The sequence below is a fragment of the Megascapheus bottae genome, chromosome X (genome assembly GCF_031878675.1).
Source record: "Megascapheus bottae isolate mThoBot1 chromosome X, mThoBot2.hap1, whole genome shotgun sequence".
NCBI lineage: Eukaryota > Metazoa > Chordata > Mammalia > Rodentia > Geomyidae > Megascapheus > Megascapheus bottae.
Window position 1 is genome coordinate 56,225,443 of NC_143547.1, and position 8,255 is coordinate 56,233,697.

At 39.5% G+C, this 8,255-nt stretch overlaps 1 pseudogene; it reads right to left on the reverse strand.

Annotated features, from left to right (window-relative positions):
* Positions 1-7,278: 7,278 nt before the first annotated feature.
* LOC150041132 (glutamate-rich protein 1-like) lies at positions 7,279-8,003 on the reverse strand (annotated as a pseudogene).
* Between the last annotated feature and the right edge of the window lie 252 nt (positions 8,004-8,255).

An 8,255-nucleotide genomic window follows, 5' to 3' on the forward strand; every position in this document is an offset into this window, starting at 1 on the left:
TCAGCCTAAAAAAGTTATAGAAGATGGATCGTCGCCCATCAGTCCTCTTTAGATAAAGGGACCAAAAAGTTGTTTCTTAAAAATTAAGACAGCATAAGTTAGAGGCATAAAAAAATAATAGTAACAAATGTACAAGAGTGAAGACTGCACTTGTGGGGAACGGCTACAGTTTCGAGTCTTCTGTGCCTGTCTAGAGAGTGCTAAGCCTTGTTCAATCTGGTTACTAAAAGTTGCCACCCTGGTATTACTTTGGATTCTCAATCCTATACTGTCTTGCCAGCCTGCAAAAATAAGTGTACTCGGGTAAAGCAACTAGAAAAGCATTGGGAGAATTCACCAGAGTCAGGCCTTAGGTTAAGCTTCTTTAAAAATTTTGCAGGTGACCCAGCAGGAGGTGTGACATTCCATTGGAGCTGCTGTGCTGCTGGATTCAACCACCACCTCACAGTTGTTTCCTGAGAGGACTGGAATTAAACTCTTAGTAATGAGACCCGACTTAATTTGACAGACCACCCCCTTCAGGATGCTGAGCTCACCTGGTTCACGGATGGCAGTAGCCTTCTGAAAAATAGAGAGCGGAAGGCAGAGGCAGCTGTTACCACTGAGACTGAGGTAATTTGGGCTGAAGGACTACCCCCTGGAACATCGGCCCAGAAAGCGGAACTTATTGCCCTAACCAAGGCCCTCCAAATGGCTAAAGGTAAGAGACTCAACATTTACACGGATAGCCGATATGCATTTACTACAGCTCACATACATAAAGAAATTTATAAAAGAAGGGGCTTACTGACTTCAGAGGAAAAGGACATTAAGAACAAAGCCGAAATTATAGCCCTATTGACTACATTATTCTTACCCAAAAGACTGAGCATCATGCATTGTCCGGGACACCAAAAGGGGGAATCCATAAAAGCCAGAGGCAACCGCCTAACAGACAAAGCGGCCCGGGAAGCTACACTCCAGGACAAGAAAACTCCACAAGTGCAAGCTCTCTCAATAATAAAGAAGCCTCACCGTAGTCTTCCCCCACTCCCATACACTCCAGAGGATATTAAGTGTCTTAAAAAAATGGGGGCGGCCTATGACTCCAAACAAGGACAATAGACTTTTAATAAAAAAACAGTTTGTCCCAAAAAGTGGACTTTTAAAACAAAGACTCTTATAAAGCGGCAAAAAAACCTCGGCCACTTCTTAGGAAAGGAAGAGGCTTTGCAACAAGTGACTGCCCAGTGCCCAGCGTGTGCTAGAGTAAATGCAGGACAGACTAAAACTGGTTTAATCAATCCCCCTGGTTTACAACTCTGTTATCCACTATAGCAGGACCACTCATTATACTCATTCTAATTCTCACCTTGGGTCCCTGTAACTATAGTACAAGCCTTAGTGCTCACTCAACAGTATCAACAACTTAAAAAAAGAAAGACCACACTCATTAAATAAAGGATTTCATTCGACCCATAAGAAAATGGGGGATGTGAGAAATATAAAATCTAATATCTCCCCACAATGTAATAGTACTTTCACAACACAAGCATAATCCAAAGTCTTAAAAAAATGGCCTTTAGAATAGTGCAAGTAGCTGCAGTTTATACAATGGGCTGAAGAACAGCCAACAGGATGTGCAGTTTGAGTTGGTTCGAGTCAGTGAAACTGAACCTGAATAAGAAGAGGAAATTCCAGGAGTAAAACAATAAAATAAGGCCAGAAACAAGACATGCAGTCAACTGCCTGTTTAACCAAGTGGAAATTCAATAAACCCCTAGCTGAGCCCCTAGCTAAGTCTTACCTAATGTGATTATAATCAATCATTACTCTGTAACTATGCTTCTGCTTCTGTAACCTGCTTCAGCCACCCATAAATATCCCCCTCTCCCCAGCCTAGGTGCGCAAGTCTCCTAGGAGACCTTGTTGCCCCGAGTACTCGTGTTCCTAAATAAACCTCTTGCTGATTGCATCCGACTGCGTGGTCTCGCTGTTCCTTGGGAAGGGGGCTCCGTCTGGAAGACATCCCGCTGAATCGGGAGTCTAACAGAAGAGAGACAAACAGATGGAGTTCGGGAGGACTACAGCCCAAGTCAGCAGTCCAAGAAGACTGTGAGCTCCAGACTGCCGCCTAAGAGACTCTCTCCTTTATTTTAAGTTCCGACCTTAAATACTCTTCTTAAAACTAGGGAGTTGCCAGAGGCTACATTCATACAAAATAGTAAACAAATCACATATAGGATAAATGAGAAAGGATTAACATTGCTTAAAGTCATCATGATAAGAACTGATTGACATTGCTTAAAGTCATCATGATAAGAACTGATTGACATTGCTTAAAGTCATCATGATAAGAACTGATTGACATTGCTTAAAGTCATCATGATAAGAGTTACTTCCTTGTGTATACAGTTGTGTAGGTCCAAGGTCAGGTCCAAGGTCATTGACCCCACAGTCGGTCCCCAACAAAGCTCCTGGAAAAAGAGCAACAAACCAACCCTAATCCCAGTAGAAGAAAGCAAATAATTAAAATCAAAGCAGAATTAAATGATTTGGAATCCAAAAAAACTATAGAAAGAATCAACAAAACAAGGAGTTGGTTCTTTGAAATAATTAACAAAATTGACAAGCCCCTAGCAAATCTTACCAAAAAAAGAAGAGAGCATATCGAAATAAACAAAATCGCAGATGAAAATGGTAATATCACCACAGAAATTACCAAGATCTAGAATATCAGGAGGGAATACTTCTCAAACCTTTATGCCAACAAATTTGAGAATCTAGATGAAATGGATGAATTCCTAGCCAATATTAACATGCCCACACTGAACCAAGAAGAACTAAGCCAACTCAACAGGCCTATTTCAAGCTCTGAAATAGAAATGGCAATTAGAGAACTTCCACCTAAGAAAAGCCCAGGGCCAGATGGATTCACAGCTGAATTCTATAAGGTCTTCAAAGCAAAGCTCACACCAATACTCCTCAAGCTCTTCAACGAAATTGAAAATGAAGGTTCCTTACCAAACTCATTCTATGAAGCCAGTATAACCCTCATCCCCAAACCAGACAGAGATTCATTAAAGAAAGAGAACTATAGACCTATATCTTTGATGAACATCGATGCAAAACTTCTCAAGAAAATACTGGCCAACTGTCTACAACAACTCATCAAAAAATTATACACTATGATCAAACTGGATTCATCACAGGGAGGCAAAGCTGGTTCAACATTCGCAAATCAATTAATATAATTCAACACATCAACAGGAGCAAGACAAAAATCACATGATTGTCTCAATAGATGCGGAAAAGGCATTTGACAAGATCCAACACCCCTTTATGTTAAAAGCTCTGGAGAAACTAGGAATTCATGGAACATTCCTCAATGTAATAAAGGCTGTGTATGAGAAACCTACTGCTAGTATTACACTTAATGGAGAAAATCTAAAGCCATTCCCTCTAAAATCAGGAACGAGACAAGGATGCCCACTCTCTCCACTCCTCTTTAACATAGTATTAGAATTCCTAGCCAGTGCAATAAGGCAAGAAGGAAGCATAAAGGGGATCCAAGTAGGGAAAGAGGAAATAAAACTATCCCTCTTTGCAGATGACATGATTCTGTATTTAAAGAATCCTATAGACTCTACTCCCAAGCTCCTTGAGCTGATTCAAAGCTTTGGAAGAGTAGCAGGCTATAAAATCAACCCTCAAAAATCAACTGCCTTCCTTTATGCCAACAGTGAGAGGAACGAGGCAATAATCAGGAAAGAAACTCTTTTCAGAATAGCCTCAAAGAAAATAAAGTACCTAGGTATTAGCTTAACTAAGAATGTAAAGGACATTTTTGACGAAAACTTTAAAACCTTAAAAAAGGAAATTAAAGCAGAACTAAGGAAATGGAAAAACCTCCCATGCTCCTGGATTGGAAGAATCAACATTGTGATAATGACGATCTTGCCAAGAGCTATCTCCAAATTCAATGCAATACCCATCAACATCCCAATGTCATTCTTTAAAGAAATAGAAGAGGCAATCCAAAATTTCATATGGAATAATAAAAGACCCCGTATAGCAAAAACACTTCTTAGCAGAAAGAACAGCGCTGGAGGAATTTCAATCCCAAACTTTAGACTCTATTACAGAGCTATAATTCTCAAAACAGCTTGGTACTGGCACATGAACAGGCCTGAAGACCAATGGAATAGAACAGAGGACCCAGATATTAAACCACAGACCTATGGCCACCTAATCTTTGACAAGGTAGCCGAAAAAATAGAATGGAAGAAAGACAGCCTCTTCAACAAGTTGTGCTGGCAGAACTGGTTAAGCACCTGCAGAAAACTAAAGCTGGATCCTTCTTTGTCACCTTGCACTAGAATTAACTCCAAATGGATCAAAGACCTGGAGGTAAAAGCTGACACACTGAAAACTCTACAGGAAGGAATAGGATATACACTAGGCCTCCTTGGCACAGGTCGAAACTTTCTTAATAAGGACCAAGAATCACAACAAATCAGAGAAAGGCTGGATAAGTGGGACTGCATTAAACTGCAGAGCTTTTGTAGGGCAAAGGACATAGCTAGTAAACTAAGCAGGAAGCCTACAGAGTGGGAGAAGATCTTCACCGACCAAACAACCGACAAAGGCCTCATATCTAAAATATATCAACAACTCAAAAAATTGAATCACTCCAAAACTAACCTCCAAAGTAACAACCATCCCATTAAAAAATGGGCCAATGACTTAAAGAGAGTCTTCTCTGAAGAAGAAACAAAAATGGCCTATAGACACATGAAGAAATGCTCAACATCTCTGGTCATAAAAGAAATGCAAATCAAAACAACTCTAAGATTCCACCTCACTCCAGCTAGAATGGCCAGGATCAGGAAAACGAATGACAACAGATGCTGGAGGGGATGTGGCCAGGAGGGATCACTACTACACTGTTGGTGGGAGTGCAAACTCGTTCAACCACTATGGAAAGCAGTGTGGCAGTGCCTCAAAAGGCTAAACATAGAACTCCCCTATGACCCAGCAATTCCATTACTTGGCATTTACCCAACCACCCAGAAACAGGGACATACTAAACCCACTAGCACAACCATGTTCATTGCAGCACTATTCACCATCGCAAAGATATGGAACCAACCTAGATCTCCCTCAGTTGATGAGTGGATCAACAAGTTGTGGTATTTGTACACAATGTAATTCTATGCTGCTGTCAGAAAAAATGACTTAACCCATTTGTTAGGAAATGGAAAGACTTAGAAAAAATCATATTAAGTGAAGTAAGCCAGACTCAAAGGAACTTAGGCTCAATGGTTTCCCTCATTCGTCATAATCAGTAGAAACCTTGGGCTCTACTAGCAGAGATTTGCAATAGAGCAAAATCTTGATACATAAGAACATATAATGTGAAGCTAATTGAAAGGACTTCCAGGATAGTGAAACAAAAGCCATATAATGAATGATTGTTGTCCTTAATGTACTATGTTGTCTCTCATCTCCTTTGCTGTCCCTTGGCTATCTCATATTGGTATAGTATCTCACCTTGTTATCTGATTTATTGAATTTATTTGTATTTGGATATTTGAAATTTGATAGGGAAGGGGGGAAAACCAAGACGGGTGGGGGGTGTGGGGGGGAGGGATACGGGTACCAAGACATGTGAAAGGGTATCAATGTATGTGAATTAATGCACCTTCTATCTGGCAAATATCATGTAACCCTTTTACTAATTACAATAAAAAAATTAAAAAAAATTAAAAAAAATAAAAAAACAAATGAGGAAAAGCATTGAGCCTAGGTTCCTTTGGGTTTCGCTTACTGAAAATGTTTTTTTTTACAATTCTTTCCATTTCCTTACAAATGGGGTGATGGCATTCTTTTTGATGGCAGCATGGAATTCCTTTGTGTATAAGTATCACATTTTCTTGATCCAATCATCTACTGAGGGGCATCTGGGTTGGTTCCGTATCTTAGCTATGGTAAATAATGGTTGATTTGCATTTCTTTTATGACCAGACATATTGAGCATTCTTCATGTGTCTATTGCCCATTCTTATTTCCATTTCAGAAATGGAAATCTCCATTTCAGAAATAAGTACTATCTCTGTAAGTCTTTAGCCTACTTATTAATGGGGTAGTTGTTTCTTTCAGGATTTGTTTTTTGGAGGATTTAAGTTTTTGAGGCTTAAATATATTTTAGAAATAAGACCCTTGTCTGTAATATGGCTGGTGAAGATTTTATTCCAGTCTGTGTGCTTTCTATTTATATTGCTATGTCCTTTGCCATGTAGAAGCTCATTATTTGAAATAGGAAAGGGAAGGAGGGAAAACAAGATGATTGGGAGGTAGTGGAGGGAGGGAAATGGGGACAAAAACGTGAGATGGGATCAATGTGTGAGTAGTAATGCACCTACTGTGTGGTAGTAACCCCTCTATACATTACTCTGATAATAAAAAATTAAAAAAAAGAATGACATCACCACATTCCTAAGGAAAGGAAATGAAAGACTTGCAAACATTAATACTAAGTAAAGTAAGCCAAACACAAAGAGGCATAGGCTTCATGTTTTCCCTCATTTGTAACAGTATACGTTTAAAATAGTCCTAGAAGAGCTTCACAATAGCACAATAGCTATGTACGTATGGCCATGTAAGATAATGCTAATTGAAATGAATCCCAAGATATGGAAGCAAGAGGATTTTCTTTGTTGTTTTTTAATGTGCTGTGTTATTTGTTTCTTTTTCTTTCATTTTCCCCCTATTTCCACTGAATTTGGTTTTGTTACTCTGTGTGCTCTGTATATATTTATCTGATTTGGAAAAGGGAAGGGGAACAAAATGATGAGACAAAGCACAAAGGGTGAACTAATGCAACATTGATACTCACAAAAAATATGTTGGAAATGAACTTTACAAATTTGGGGGGAATAGAATGGAGGGGAAATGATGGAGGGGGGTAAAAGAAGTGAAATGCACTTATTACCTGACGTATGCAAATACAAGCCTCTGCATGTCACATTGACATTAAAGTTGAATTAAAAAAATCTGAGGGAAACATGTTGTGAGACTGATTCAATGCAGTGTGAAGTTCTTCAGTGGTTTTCATACATTTGAGTCTTTGGAGACATCATCTTGTCTCAGCCTCAGTGTTGTCCCTGAGCTATTCAGCTCGAGGCTGCTGCCCTATTGCTTGATTTACAGCACCATTTCTGGTTTTCTGTGGTGAATTGGAGATAAGTGTCTCATGGACATTGGGCCCGACTGGCTTTGAACCTTGATCCTCAGATATCAGCCTTCTGAGTAGCTAGGATTACAGTCGTGAGCCAACACACCCTGCTGATTGTCAGCATATTCTTGAGAGGCATCTCTGGCTGTGCCCTCCTCCTTCAGATCCTCCTTGGCCTCCAAAAATGGGGTCTCAGGCTCATTCTCCTACAACACCCCTCCATTCTTCTTGATCATTGCTGTTCTCCTCAGGTTGATACACAAAATGGATACCAGAAGCTTTCTTGACCAATCTAGTTTCTTTCTTCCTCCTCATTTGCTGTTGTGTTTTCAACTTCCATTTTTAGTTTTTGCCCATTTGTGTGCTATGGCTGTAATTTTTTTTGTAAAAGACTCGACTGTTTTTCTAATTTTCTTTGTTCCTCTAATTCTGCTCCTTCTAATTAGAATATTAAAGTTCTTTCTTTGGTTTATGCTTTCTAATTCTTCTACTCTTTGGTGTATTAAAAGGATCCAGGTTGCTTCTCTGATGTCAGCACTGGCAATGGTTGTTGGGCTCCAGCCCACCAGGAACATGACCCTCAGAGGCAAACTCACAGGATAGAGCCCTTGTCTAGAGTAGTTCTTAATGGCATCTGTCAAATGATGAGTATGCTTTTGTTTCACTTTTTCAGATGTCACTTTGGTGTTGCCTCCGAGGTCAGAATTTGGAGGGTCCCCTTTGCTTTGTCACTTGGAACAGTAGGGAAATGTCTCTTTAACATTTTTTCAACAGACATGTCCCTCTGTGTGGATCCAGTGAGCAACTGACAGTGCAAGCTCATCACTGTGTATAGATTTTTACAAAGTTAGTTCAGTCTCAAAGAGATAACTGCACTCTCATATTTATTTCAGCATTATTATCAGTAGTCTAGATGAAGAAATAAACAAGTCAGTAGAGATAAAGTAGATAAAATGTAGTATCTATCTACCTGTTTACTTATAGATCTAACTATCTATCACTCTATCTATTCATCCATCTATCTATCCATCCATCTATC